The sequence below is a fragment of the Podarcis melisellensis genome, assembly GCF_964234715.1.
Source record: "Podarcis melisellensis genome assembly, chromosome: 9".
NCBI classification, from domain to species: domain Eukaryota; kingdom Metazoa; phylum Chordata; class Lepidosauria; order Squamata; family Lacertidae; genus Podarcis; species Podarcis melisellensis.
In genome coordinates this window covers 36,220,397-36,236,203 of record NC_138541.1, presented here as the reverse complement: position 1 = coordinate 36,236,203, position 15,807 = coordinate 36,220,397, and the positions used below count along the sequence as shown (strand labels likewise).

Here is a 15,807-nt window from a genome sequence, read left to right as displayed (position 1 = left end):
TTCACATGCCTCACGTGGAATGAGTAGAAGAGAGATGTTTCTTTATTGAAATATGCCATGCTGACTCCTTTGAAACATGGCTGGGTGTTATGTGGTTCTGTCACAACAACATTACTCAGAATTCAAACACACCAGGTATCAGCCAAAGAGCTTTTGGGTATCAAGACAGGCTGATAAATCATACTTTCACGAAACACAAACACCTATCTCTTTCAAAAGAAAGAGAGGGAGAGGTGCCTTTCAGGTACTTAGCGCTTGAAGGAATTGCCCTGAGCTATTCAGTGTCCTTAATTTGAGGTGCCCAAAGACTTTACAGTAACAGCCAAAATCAGAGTTACCAGAGGGAACCTTTGTCTTCCTACCAGGGCTTTAACAGTATCTGAGGCTTTGGTGACCTCTAGCGTTCAACAGAAAGTATCCTCCTTGAAGGTCTCAATAAATGAGATCAGCTGTGCTTTGAGCCTGTAGATCAGTGCGGTTCTTTCAGTGGCTAGTGGACTAAGCTGTGGTGTTAAGAGATCTGGGGTTGGGGCCTGGGCATGCCAGGTGGCCCATGGCAAATCCTGGTGTGGTTGCTGAGGTGATGGTCAAATAAAGGCCTGTTCAACCATAATTCCTACATGTACAGAATGAATGCCAGATAGTCAGCTTTGAGTCTGAGGTATACCCAGTCTATCCACTGGGATAACTAGTGTTTAGCCCAGAATGTACTTGTGTCATTCAGATACATTCAAGAAAATGTTTGTGGGTTGGTTGAGTTGTAGTGCTCTGTGACACAGCAAAGTGTGTACATGAGTATGTGCATATATGTACATAAGGGGATCCAGAATAATTATCGGTCTAGAAGAAAGTGGACTATTGGGAGTACAAATTCAGATTATCCAAGTGGAGGAAAATATTCAAGGTTCCTAGGGACTTTATAACTTACCTAGCACATGGGCCCATTTAACCTCTGGTGTCAGCAGTCTCTCAATGTGTAGACCTAGTGAGCTGGCCAAAGATATAATTCACCCCACAGAATATTACTTGCATGTGCTGTAAACCTGCAATTTATGCAGGGGTTACATTCCTGGGATTACACATAAAGTCAAAACACAATGGGGGTGATGGTGGGTGGAATTGCCAAAGTCATTCTTCCTGGATGCCTGCCCCCTTTCCACCCCCCTTTTAATTTTAGGGGTTTTGGGGGGGGGGAGATTGCCAAGTGCATAAAGCTGAATACGCACACATTAAATATGTGTAAGCTGTGGCCTTACTGTAATCTAAAGTACAGTTGTGGGGGGGACTAATCTTTGCCCTCCCTTAATGGTGCTCTTGGCTTCTAAATGTCCTCAAAGAACATAACTCAGAGCCCACTGCATCAGGCCAATGGCCCATCTAGTCCAGCATCCCTTTCGCATAGTGGGGAACCTGAAGGCAGGCTATGAGCACAACAGCACTCAAGCTATTAAACCTGTGAAGTTTTATATTAAGGAGGTGGAATTGCAGGGAGGAGGTGAGGTAGGCCAAAGCTCAGAAGGAGCTCAGGCTGGCAATATACATTAAAATTAATAAAAGGTTTCTTCGGCTATATTTGAAACAAGAGGAAGAACAAGCAAGTAGTAGGTCCTTTGCATGGAGAAGATGGCGAAATGCTGTTGAGTGGCAGAGAAAGCAGAACTGCTCAAGACCTTCAAGAGGTTGTGGACTCAGCCTTCACAGGGGAGAAGGCACCTGGTACTGATGAGAACCAGCTGCCTCTGGCCTTCTTAAACAGAGGTCTCAGCAGCAGTCAGATGCTGGAAACAATGCCTGTAGTTCCTAGCCCTACCTTGCTGCTTCCTGCTGGACCCTAGACTCTCTGATTATCTGAACTAGCTGATCTCTGGACTGGACCCTGGGCTCTGCGATCATCTGAATTCCCTGACCTCTGGACTGTTGGGCTTTGTATGTGGATTCTTCTCTCAGGCAAAAGTTCTTCAGAGACTCCTTGTCCCTGCTTGCTTGGCAACAGAACTCAGACGGAGCTACAACAACAGGGGGATTGAAGCTGTCCATCAAAAGACAAGCCAGCCACTATGGTGAGATGTGTTGTATTTCTATTTAAATTATAGCATTTTTCTAAATTTTGCATTTATACACATAAATTAGCATATGCTGTTTTTATGCTGATCTGTGCCTTGTTTCCTGATGAAACTTTTCTCATTCGGTGATACGTATATGAGCAACCAGTCTAGGAAAGAATCACCCTCCCACTAATTCTGAGGCATCCAGATGGGGAACACGTTTTGTCAGGCTGTTGTATATGGAAAAATAAACCCAAGTTAATCTAATTTTCAAAAGACTTGGTGGAGTCTAGTAGTAGACCAGGCATATAGTTTTCCATGTCCTCTTTATTATAGTTCTTTCTATGGCATTTTGTTTTTTACTACCTACTGACAAGTCACTTCATTCAAGAAACAATATAATTTATGGTATTATTTTCGTCAGGCATAACACAAGACTTTTCTAATTCTTTTGTTTTTTCTTTTTATTGGAAATAAGCACAACTGTCTGTTCAGATCTTGCAGCAACTATTCTTTGGATAAAATGGTGACAACCACCCGATTTTTGTCTCAAGAGTGTGAATTAACCACATGCCCTCACCACTTCTAGATTTTTTTTTATTTATTTTTTTGGTAAAGTTAATTTCCTCATAACATTCATTAGAGCTTAACTCTCTGTACACCAAACCAGATTGTTTGTCTTTTACATTTGGCAACGGCACATACATATGATGTGGTAAGTGTTAAATATACCGCTTCCTTTCACACATGCCTAATACAAACAATCACTAATTCTATAGTACCTTTCATTTTACTGCCCTCTTCTAGGAACCTCTAAAGAGGGTATAGAAAAACATAAATAATGGTTATGTGGCAAAAATCACTTGCCCACATCTTTAAAAAGCAGTAATAACTACAGCTTTACAGTAAATTTGATAGGTATCACCTTGGCCATATTTCATTTTGTTAAACAAACCATTTCATTTGATTGCTTTTAAAAAAATGCAAACTTTAACATGGCTCCTGGCAGCAAATAAGGAAAGAGACTGACGAGGAAGCCAGCATCTAAAGGCATGATCTGCAAGTTAAACACTTTCCAGACTTCTTTAATTTCAATGCAAAAACATAGAAAGTTGCCTTACACAGAGCCAGTCACCTCAGTCAGCTGATTTGTCATGAAAGCAACTTGTTAGTTACGCATTTGGGGAGTTGTGGCGAGGTGGAGAGAGACTTTATGCTGTTTTGCCTTAAGTAACAAAGCATTTTTGACTAAATATAGGCACTGTAGTAATGGATAATGGTAGATTTAAACATTGTCTCCAGTGGAATGTAGTACTGTACTCTGCTAACAGAGATTCAGCAGGCATCTTCCATTTCAACTGTTGAACAGTTGTTAAAAACTTTTGTGTTCCTCCAGGCTTAGTCAGGCAGTTGAGAATATGTGCTTTCATCAGGGACGTCTTTACCATTGGGCGGAGTGGTGTGGCGAGCCAGGGCGCCAAGCATTGGAGGGCACCAGGCGGAGAGTTAAGGGAGGGGAGGGTGGGGAGGTAAGTGAGGTGGAGCGGGGGCTGGGTGCCTGCATGCCTCCAGCGCCCGTCAGAGGCGGGAAGGCTCTGGATGCTTTCCCACAGTCCAGAACATCTCCGCTGGCTCCACGCCACACCACCTCCTCAGCTCCATGGTGTGTGCTTGCATCCCAAGCTCTGCGCATAATAAACGTTACTCTACCACTGCTCCCCCCGTGCACTCTACCTCAAAAGATCCCCGCGCTTGAGGCTACACGCTGCAACTGCTGCCCCCAGCGCCCCTCACTCCTTCCCCTGCTTCTCCACCGCCTTGCATGGGGCCTGCCTCCTCCCACTGCCCCCACCACCTCTGCACTCCTTCACACAAACCGCGTTTCCTTCCCCTGCCCGATCCCCTCCCAGTCACACTCTCTCCTCCCCAAGCAAGGACGGTGAGACTGTGGCTGAGTGAGTGCGCTTCTCTGCTGCAGTGACATGGACACCCCAGCCCACTTCGCCTGTCCCCACCCGTACAAGACCCCCACCTGCCTCCCATGCCACCCCCATCGTGCCTGGCTGGCCCAGCCCTACACCATGATCCCGCCATGGGAGCCAATGCTCGGCCGTGCACGAGCAGCCCGGAGCAGCAGCGCGAGGGTCGGACAACTCTGGGAAACAGGGGAGGGGGGCCGGGGGGATCTTTGCACCATGGCGCTGGATATGCTTAAGACGGCCCTGGCTTTCATAATAGTAGATGGTCTCTGATTTTAAATATTTTAAGTGCTTTTTATTAGAGAGATTATTGTAAACCACTTTGTTTTTAATGATATAGTGGCATATAAATGTAAACAAATAAATAAATGGGTTGGAGGCGACATCCCACCCTTTTTTTCTTGTGGTTACTTTAATTTTCCTATGCAGTTGGGCAGCCTCTTGTTCTGGGCCTACAAAGTGAATAATCCTGCTTTATATTCAAGGACTTATTGGTACATCTTGCCCACTTGTCTTTTACTCTGACCGTCCATGGCTTTGCAGGATTTTGGAAACTTAAGAGGGTCTCACAGTCTCTGGTCCCCTGCTACTTACTACCCAATGCTTTTAACTGGAGATGTCGGGGATTTAAACCTAACACCGTCCACCTGCAGAAATGCAGTTATAGTGCCTCTAAATGAATGGTGCAAACAGTTTCATTTCCTTCATTGAAACCAACAGAACCAAAGTACAACTAAACAAAGCAGTTAAATTTGACTGGATCCTGACAGGTGCGTAACAAATAAACAACTTGGGTTTAAATACAATTATCACACATATTTTAAACCAGCTGTTTATAATTTAAGATGTAAGGCTACATTGCTCAGAATGCTCATTCCCACTAATAATGCCTATTTAAGCCTTTATTGATAACCAGGCTAATCAGATGTACACCTAGATAACGCAAGAGAAGCTCAAAAGGTGAAAATGCTGTTACAACTTGCACTTTCAAGTTACTGATACAGTAATTATTCACAGTGGTCCAAAAGAAACAGTGAAAAGGGAAGGGAATTAGAAAATAAAAGCTGGAGAATCCTGGACTTTACCAACAGGATTTAGAATCGTGAGATTATAGAGTTGGAAGGAGCATTGGTGGTTTTCCAGGATGAAGCCATAGTCAGTGCAGGATCTGCTTCACTGACTGTACAGCATCCTTGAAAAATGGCTGCATGTCCTCTGCTAAAATTTTAAGAAGGCTGTGAAAAGCTTTTAAAACAAAGGAGAATGAATTGTCTTGTCAAGATCCCATTTTTACCTGGTTATTACATTTTTAAAAAATATATGAAGGCTATTGTAACTTTGTAATTATTTGACTATTGCATATATTTCTGTGTTAGTAACAAATACATACATATGCTTACATACAACCCATGTGCGTGTGTGAGAGAGATTCTGGTTTGTTACTAGCTGTCTTTGGAGATTTGAAAATGTAAGGTATAAACGGTTAAGAAATGGGTTTTGAGGAAAGATCTGAAAGGAGAGAGAGAAAGAATGGGGTTGTTTGTTGCTAGGAAAGAACCAGTGAAAAATTATTTCATAGCTCTTGACGTACCGTGTTGTGTTAATCTTTTCTATCATACTCAAGTGCATCAGGTCATCTTTCAAGGCCTTCACTATAAAGAGTAGCTGATTACATGTAGAGATATTGTCTCTCATTAGCGGCTTTAAACTCATGGGTGGAGATCAAAGAGAACCAAGTGGCTGTGCCTAGTATGGATGAAAGGACACACAAGAAAGCCTAATGCAGAATGACAGCGACTGCAGGCCATCCATTGATACGTAGTCAATGAAATATCAAGATGAGAGACCACATGAAAGATGGGAAATCTGATTACTGTGTGACCAAAAAAACCACAACACCCCAAACCCTTGGCCTTTCATTATTTAAAATGGACATGATTCATCCTTCTCTGGGTGCTGTGCCCCCATGCAGGGGGGGGGGTCTCCATAGTATTCAGTAGAACCCTCTTTCTTCCTTCCCCCTCTGCTTCAATGAATGTGAAAGGGTTGTGAAAGTGACTTAAAGGGCAGTGCACACATCTTAGTCCCACCTTTCAGGCACAGGCCCCCTATAAGGTATCCTGGATGCTCAAGGCCTTTTCCTCCTCCTCACTGTCATTGTCTCTTGGCTTTTTTCCATCTAAGCAAGTAGAGTTACAAGACTGGGGTGGTGACCTAGGATCCTCCCCTTGAGGATGTATCGATTATGTTCGCATGGGAACTGAGAAAGCTTAGCAAGCTATTCTTGTATTTAAGATAATGGTTTAGCTGTTAACAGTGCTAAATCCAATTGAGTGGTCATTAGTAAGAGAAAGTGTTGCACGAATGATACAATGGCTCTACAGGAAAACAGCAAGTGCAAATCTCATTGCTACATTGCTGTAATTCTTCTGATTCAGGGCTCTTCAAATGAAATGGAAAAGGCTACTGATCTAGAAACCTTAAATAGGCTTTTGAAATAATTCTATGCAATTTTAAACATTTTTGAGCAAATACTAATAATGTTAATTTTCAGTGCAGAAATATGGAGCTTTTCAAATATTACTGCAACTGAAAAATTCAAAGCCATTTTCTATGCCTTATTTCAGGGGTATTCAAATCGACCCCTAAGTGTTGAGGCAATTGGATCCCTGGACTAATATATGTTGGGATGTTTAGCTATTGGTGCAAAGTAATTCAAAAGTCTGAAGATAGGCTTTCTAAGACCTGACCTGAGGAACAGATGCTGCTAGCTCTGCATCTTTAATAGTTTCAAGATGTTTCAGATTTATTACTGCATTATGGACACTGACTCCATTTAGAAATGTAATGAGGAACATTTTAAATAAAAAGGGCTAAGTGTAGGAGGTGGGGCAAAGATGGACTTAAGTGATCTTTCTTCTTCATGTACTGTGCATTGGTTAGGAGGTGCAAAACATCAGCATCACTATGAAAAGGTCTGCCATTTCCCTTGAAAATGGAAAACTACTACCGAGCTTTTAGCTGTCTCTGTTTTGAACAAACAGAATCAATAGTTCAGCTTGAGAGATTTTGGAGTAAACTAGTCCAAAACAGATTACATATCTGCAGGGTTCATTAAAATGTGCCTCAAGGATAGCGTTTGGATGCTATTTTATTTTATTTTATTTTAAGCAGTTAAAAGGAGGTATTGCCCCATTCTCCACTCAGGCAGGTGGCCCAATGAAGGCGTTGTGTTGTGTTGTTTGGAATTGTAGTTGCCTTTATAACAGAATGCTCTAGGTTTGTACAATAGTTTTGGTAAAAGCAAAACCTTTATCCTTGAGACTTGCCCAAACCCAAGACTGAGCATTTCCCATAAGTGATTGTTTGGAAAGGGTGAGAGGCACTAGCATGTATTGTGTGACCAGTACCACACCAGAAAGGTATCGGATCATTTTTATATCCTTTTAGAATTTTGAAATTTTTAAAAATGATTTTTAATAAGAAATAATAATTAATGCTTCTACAGTGTTTTCAAGGGCTTCACATGCATTGTGTAATCCTTACACCAACCCCTCAAGGTAGATTTCTGTACGATTTGTTATTTTGTCATCTGTTTGTAATTGGCAGGCAAGTGGGCAAAGCATCAGTCACTCACTGCATATTCATCACCCAATGTTAATTATATTAGTTTAGAAAATCTGGTGTTGATAGTCAAAGGGTGCAGTACAATTACCCATCCAGTGGAGCCTATTACTGCAACTGCAACAGCTTCAGTATCAAGGTAGTTATCTTCCAGGATGTTGGCAAGGTCTGGGTTTGTAAATAGAGACATTGTTAAATGTCCATCAGCCTTGTCATACAAAGTGAGCCTTTTCTGTCCCCTGTTACAAACTGCCCATTGTAACCCAGAAGTACATTCTTTTGGAGATGTATAATCTTGAAGTGAAGCTAAAATCTCTAAAGATGGAATTATTGCAGGGATGATTACTGGAGATATTCACTAGTCCTGATCCTTCCTTGATTAGGAGAAGAACTCACAGTCTTTGTGTTTTGTGATTCACAGCATGTCAGTATGGGCTAAGTAGCATGACTGGCTTACCTGGTTGACTCTTGATTTTCATCAGGCTCATAATATACCTTGGTGATGGAAAAATGAGCTGTGAGCATAAAGAAGGCAGGCAGTGAAGATTGCAACATGATTTAAAGCTGGACAGGAAAGCCCTAAGTATGCTTCCAACAGATTAGTTTCATTCCAAAAATAGTGGTTATGAGAGCTGTAGTGTTTAATACATTAGATTAAGCAATTAAATATATATTTAATCGACTAAAAATGTGTCCCTGATTAGTTAGTGTTTATAGCAAATACTTGCACAAACTGAAAGGGGCAAGTACTGTTTTAAGGCACATTTGCTCATGTAGAGGGAATGTCTGTAAGAACGCCCTGAGAGACATTCTTCTAAACTTAGATGATGCTTGCTATGGCACATATTGTCTAGAACATTGACAGTTCACTCCTTGCTTCAGAACTATAATCAATTAATTGACAAGTAATGAAATCCTGTGAGCAAAGGGGGGTCATAAACTGAAGTCAGTGTAGGTTCTACTAGAGGTGTGGGTTGGGTCTCCAGATGCTGCTGACCTAAAAGTCCCACCAGTCCCAGCAAGTATGGGCAATATCTAAAGGTGATGGGGGCAACAAAGGTTCCTCACAAGGGTGAAGAAATGGGCAGATTCATAGTGTGCATATGTATGGGTCAGAGGAGAAGACAGCTTGCTCCAGATCCAACCTTCCCCCAGCAGAATAAAATTAAGGCACCAAAATAGCTGTCATAATGAAATACACAACTATTGAAGCCAATGCAGCATTCAAGATTAATGCCTCGCATCTCCTCTCTCCTTGTCCCTCCCTCCAACACAGTGGAGAATATCGCCATTCCAAAATTTCATCCTGTTCCCCCACCCCCATTCTCCATCAATTAAAAAGAAAAGAAATTACATTTGTTTTCTCTGCTCACTGCCAGATAATCCCCAAGAGGATGGGTTGGTCGAAGGGAGCCACAGTGATGGAATATATATGGTTTAAAAACTTTTGGAATATTGGTTTTTCAAAAGTATAGACATTGGACAAAGGTGAGAGTTGGGAGGGAAATTCTGAACAATGTCATGAGGAAGCAAGCAACATGACCAGCAAGGCAGGCTGCTCGCCATGTTGTCCTGGAGCAGAGTGAATTGAATCACCCTCCTACCTCTTACACATGCATCTGCTCCAGCTTAGTCACGGGGTCAAAGAACAGTGGCTTTCCCCACATGGTGGGTGAAGTCTGTGTTCCAAAGAGGCTAATTGATGTCAGGCACTTTCACTCTGATCGGTAGACCATGGCAAACAGGAGTGCCCAGATGAGCGACTGTGGCTGGAGACCAGCAGAACAATTGGAGAAGAGTGCCCTGACTTTATCATGCTGTTACTTCATTTGTCTTTCCTCTGGTTCAGCTCCTTTATTAATGACCAATCCACTGTGCAAATAAAGCTACAACTTGCCATGCTGGCTGAATATGCCGCTCGAATATACTAGCATTCACATACTCAAACCAACACTTAATCTGCGACTTAGCTTTCCTTCCACGTTGTTTCCAATCTTCTTGTTGCGTGCTTTTTTTTGAAGTCTTCATACCAAGAGAAGAGGCTGTCATTGCATTACTATGCAAATCTGTTTTAAAACATGTAGTAATCTGAGCCATGTCCTCATGCATATTTGAAAGAGTTCTCAACACCCAAGTTTTACATATAGTTGTTAGGGAAAACAATAGGCTAAAAGCACTTAAAGTGGTATTTGGGAACTGTTTGCTTAGGAGAATAAAACAACGTCTAGGATAAAAAGATAACGTTGTTGTGATTGCTGCCTCTGTAGCCCTCCCACTCCCAGAGGGGAGTATTTAGGTTAAGAGAGATGATACAGAGCAGTGATCTCCAAAATGTTTTCCCACAAACCTCTTGAAAATTGCTGAGGGTCTTGGTGGACCGCCTAATGATTTTTCTTCCCTCTTGTTTTGTAATTGTAATGTGCTGTGCTAGATGCTAAACTACTTTTTAAACAAAGTTTAGACCCCCATCTTGACACCAGCTATGACCTTAATCCTCTGAGGAAGGCAGAGCCACCTCCTCTGTCACTTCTGGTCTGTCCCACTCACCTTTGGGAGGACCACCAAGTTATAAGAACAATGGAGCAGCCATTGTGCCTACCATTCTTTATATGTAAGTGGCTGTGCATCTCTGCAGTTGCCACCATCAACCACCTAAATGAAGCTCATGGGCCACAGGGGATCTGTGGACCACACTATGGGAACCACCGATATAGGGGGCTTGGCATCACAGCTCTAATTAAATTTAGCACCTTCTGCAGTTGCTCTAATGTAAAAATAACAATGTCAGAAGATCCAGTTGCAGATCTTCCAGGTAATACTTTGGCCCCAGAGTAGCTGAACTATGGTCCTCCAGATGTTGGAGTACAATTCCCATCAACCCCAGCCAGCATGGCCATTGGTCAGGGATGATGAATAATAATGGTAATCCAGCAACATCTGGAGGGCCACAGTTTAGCCTAAAGGGTTATATACTTAACAGGATAGGTAACTTATCAGGCACATCATCTGTGACAATGACCATTGGTGCTATTGGGTAATTTTAGACTCTGGTCTTACCAAGTCCGCACATTTAAGAGGGTAATATATATCACTTCGCTTTCGCTGCTTTCACCATTCACCCACTTACGGACCTGATGACAGTGGCTTCTTGCTTTTATAGTAATAGTTTTGTAGTCACTTTAGCTAGGGGACAGTACGATATTAAAAGAGTATATAATCTGATAATGTAACTCTGTCATTGTTACCAACTTTTTAGAAAGTCCTTTGCTATTTGGATTCATTTTTTTCTAAAATGTCTGCTCCCGGTTTGGGGGGGGTGTATTAATTTTGCTGTTTTCTCAATACTTTCACCCCTCTGTTATTTGTAGTTGTATTGAACAAAAAATATGTAAAAAATGGTACCTTGGGATGTGAACAACATCCATTCCGGAGCCCCGTTCACATCCTGAACAAAACGTAAGATGTGACTACACATCTGCGCATGCGCAGGTTGCATTTCGCCGCTTCCAAGCATGTGGGTGACGTCATTTTGACCATCTGCGCATGCGCGAGCGGCAAAACCTGGAAGTAACACGCTCTGTTACTTCTGGGTCGCCACGGAGCGCAACCCAAAAATACTTATCCTGAAGCATATTTATCCCGAGGTATAACTGTAAACTTGTCCTGATGCATTGCAGGGCCCTCTGCTGAGTAATGTACTAGGCAAGTAGAGGAGACCCCTTCTTCAGACTTTCTCCTTGAACTCATGCAAGGCTGTGGTGGGAGGAGTGGGACTTGACAATGGAGTCCTCCTACCTATCACATGAGTATTCACACGTGAATAATCTGGATGTCCAAATAGAGCTTCTGTGGTTGCCAGAACAGGGCCAAGTAAACAGTTATCCTGTAGCAGGGTAAACAAGATGGCAGAAGGAAAGACAACTGACTGTTTTCAACTGGTTAATGTCTTTCCCCTCTAATCAGCAGTTTGGCCAAGCCATTCTCCTCAGTCTTTGGCCAAAGAGTCTTATCACTTCGCAATTTGCTTCAAGTCTGCCTTTTAATTAGGTAATTATTATTTAGCTGTTTTCCTCTATTTTGAACACAGTTGCTGGGGTTGGCTGAAAAAGGGACCATGTTTATTATTAGCAAGTGAAGGAATCATAAAGGAAAAAATGAAAAGAGGTCATTTTGTTTCCATGGTGTTCCATTGGATCATTCCTGAATGACATTTTACCCTGTAACAAAGAACAGTCATGTTGTTGTGCAACCCTCATGAAAACCAAGCTAGGATACGCTGGCATTGGTTTAGATTTTTCCTTGGTCATTCCCTAAAATATCAGGACTCTGACATATCCAAATGTTTTTAATATCTTGGAGGAACAAGGTTGTATTCCTTGACAACATGAATGCTTCCCATATGTGTCCTTTGTTAAAACCACTTTTAAAATGCCCCCTTAGATTTTTTTAGATGTTAAATAGCTGAGCATTTATTTCAGCTTTTTGTGTAATAGAACACAGAATGTGATGTAGAGAAGCTGCCACATCTGACCACATCTAATAAAATAGTCATTCAGGATATGCCCAAGCCAGGTCTCATGGTCTGTATCTTTTTCCTGAGAAGGTTTCAGGTTAGATTTCCTTCATTTTCCTTCCAGCTTCTAACTCCTTTAGTATCAAATATAGATTTTGGACTGCAAGGTGTAATAAATGGTGTGGGTTATGTTGACGATTTAGATTTCATACTCACTCTTTACCATAAGGTCCCAGGGTGAGTTACAGCGATATAAAGACATAACATTAAAATTCCGTAAAACAATTTTCAATCAGAGAAATAGGGTGAGTCCTTAAAAATATTTCTCAGTTCTCAAAGGTCATGGTAAAGATTTGCAAAGCCTCAAGCACATGATAACTGACATTCTGCCACTGGGTGGCACTTGATGATGGAAGTAACTCTAGTGGGAATGCTAGGTTGTTGAAAGAGAATTGGAGAGGTTGAGAAGCTTGAGCCAAACCACAGGTAGCCAGCTGAGTTAAACCAGAAATTAATAATTATGTGATGCATGGAGTTGTACAGTCAGCCTCCTAAGGAGCCCCAAAGATGGATGCCAGCCAGCTGTAAGAGTGAGAAACAAAGACAAGGGGGTTTCAAACTGACCCTTTGACATTAGCCTGGCATGAAACCTGCTATGTTCCTAGCAGAAGGAAAACGGGAAACAACTGTTGAGGCCTGCAGGAGGGGGGCAGAAAAACTTCATGGTTCGAGCAAAACAAAAGCACAAAAGGGAACAAGCTGCTAAGCATGAGAGAAAACAGCTCAAGTGCATTTTACAAATATGCATTTCAAGATGCATACATTGAGACGGGAAACCACATATTTAAATATGTATTTTGTTACAAGATATGTAGTAAATAATACAAATATTAGTGGATTTTTTAAAAAATAAGGAATTGCAGCTTAATGCTGAAGTGAGATGGATGGACTTCTGAATAAGCACATGTGAAATTGATATGGACAAGAAATAGACTTATCCATCCATACCTAATTTTGCTTACCTTCCCACCTGGAGAAGAGTCCTAGGGAACTCGAATGTTTGCTTAGTAAAAATGAGATATAAACTTCCCTTTGTGACATTTTGTTTTGTTAAGGTACTACTAGCTTGTAGCTTTTGCATTCTTTACCCTCCATGACAACATTGCATCAAAAGAGAGCCACTTTGCCCAGTCTGGGTAGCAGCCCCCAGGTCTCTTGCATTACTTTCAAAATGTACATTTTGTCTCATGTCTTGCATAGGAAGGAATGATTGCTACCTTCTGAACAGATAAGGTAAAAGTTAACAAACTGTACAATTACGTATTAGGTAATGATTAAGATATACAAGGAATCGTATGATGAGGAAAGACCAGTCCTAGCTGCAGACAAGGGAACAGAGCACACCAGAGGGCAGTATTTACTAGTCATTGTCACTTTTAACTACTGTGTCACTTAGTTTTTAAAGATTAATGAAATGTCTCTTTTAGCTCTTAGCCCTTTTAAAGACTAATACAGTTTTTGAGTCCTACCTGTGTTGATGACAATATTTGATTGCTAGTCTTTAATGCTTCTGTTGCTCAGACACAGAAAATATTTAAATAAGACTGCATGCTCAAAATCATTAAGAACAGATTAATTATGCCTTAACTAGGAAGAGATCCTGAACATGCATTCTGACTTGTAAATTTAGCACACATCAGTGGATCATGTGACATAAAGGGAGAAAGCTTGTAGAAGTTCCCAGGTTCTCTACCTAGGGCTGAAAAAAAGTTCCCTGTCTAAAACCCTGGAAAGCTGCTACCAGTTAATATAGCCCAAGGATCAGTGGTCTCCCTTTGATGATGGTGCATGGAATGATTAGCCTGATAATCTCCCCCACTCCTTACCTTCAGTAAGATGCATCAGTAGGATTTCATGCATAACATATAATGTTGTGCATTGTATTTTATGCAGGTTTATTCAAGTCAGTGTCGCCACAGTCATAAAGGATTATGTCCCTGTACCTTAAGACCATGTAAGGCTGAAGTCAGCCCAACTCTTTGTTGGGGTATGTCCTTAGCATCACTTTAATATACAGTAGTTCCCTTTCATGGTCTTTAACAGCTGGGTTAGGGAGAGGGCAAAAAGTTAGTTCACCGCCATCCCCCTTTCAATCAGTGTTTGGTTGGGGCATTCTAATCTGCAGTGGTGAACTGGGAGTACAGAACCGCAGTTGTTAGTCCAAATGAATACAAGATTCAATATAACATGTGTCCCATGATTTTTAATTATATTATTTTAAATGTAAACATACTCAAACCTGACAAACCAAACTGAACATAAAAATATTAAAAACTGCATATTGTTTTTTGCCAACTTTTGTTTTATTTCACATATGAACCATGATAAGACTGCCAACAGTGGTATTTTGTTAGATGCTTGTTGTGTAAACTCCAGTGAAGTAGTAATTTCCTGTTTCTGAAGATGATAATAACTATCAGCAGCTCTAGGAAAACAACACAGGTAAATATGACTAGTGATGCTTAAGTTCTGTTGGTTGTATATACACTTTCAACTGATTCATATTACTGATGTGATGTCTTTTTCTGAGGGAAACAGTAGTACTAGTAGTAATAATAATAGTAGTAATTTCTCATTTCTTACTCCTTCTATTCCACAGTCCTGCTCCAAGGCCCAGTGACCTCTCTCTGCTTCCAGATTGATCCACAAGCCAGCTCTGTCAAGAGACAACAAAATTTTCATGTGACCAAGCCAGGTAGGCATTTTAGTGGCATTACCTTAACAAAGAGACTGGTTTGACAAGTATAGCGGTCCCTTCCCATTTTACAGATACCAAACTACAAACTTGGAGACCCTCAGGCAAAATCCAAAGCAAACCTCCCAGTCCTATAACAATACTGTACTTTTGCTTCAGCACCTTCTTAGGACTGCCCACCCTTTTTTTGGTTTGTCTGACAGTTTGAAAACTCTGTAGAAGCACAGGAGGCAAAAGTTGTATTTCGGACATGAAGACATTGGGAAACGGGAAACACTTGCACTTCATGTGTCTCCTACTCTTTTCAGTAACTTATATTCCATGATGTTTTGGGAAACCAGTGTTTTGTAACGGTATTTTAAGAAACCTGGCTTGCAAGTGGGTTTAACTGTAAAACAGCCATTCTGTGCCCTCACCAAGCCCTAGCTGCAAAAGAGCAATAGAAGGAACTTTTGTTTTATCTCTAATTCTCTCAGCAGCTTCCTGGGAGCAGGGGTTGTTTGACAACACTCCTGAACCAAACAATAATTTCACCCCACCACAAATTAAAGCTGTTCAACTTCATAACAACATTTATAAAAACAACTGTTAACCTTTTTATCTTCATCTGCCAGAGGAAAATTGGAAGGTGACGAGGCGAGACTCCACATTCCCCTACAGACCTCCAGGCAGGTAAGATTTCCTAAAGTGAAGTAGTCTCGGAGTTCAACTGAAAAAGCAACAATAACAACTGTTCATTCTCCACTTATCCTGCCAGTGGGTACCACAGAAAATCCCATTGAAATGGATAGAGCAGTAGGTGTCTAGAACCTATTCAAAGACAAAGCTGTATGAACAGCACCTGCCATTTAAAAATGGTACAAGGTAAACAGCTAATGAAATCAGAAAATT

General features: G+C 41.4%; 1 long non-coding RNA gene across 1 annotated transcript in view; it reads left to right on the top strand.

Moving 5' to 3' along the window:
• The window catches only part of LOC309378271, a 110,419-nt gene extending 94,850 nt beyond the window's left edge, over positions 1-15,569 (top strand). Inside the window, exons 4-5 of the long non-coding RNA XR_014171979.1 lie at positions 14,821-14,916; positions 15,531-15,569. This is a non-coding gene — a long non-coding RNA (uncharacterized lncRNA). The remainder of the gene's footprint in view (positions 1-14,820; positions 14,917-15,530) is intronic.
• Positions 15,570-15,807: the final 238 nt, after the last annotated feature.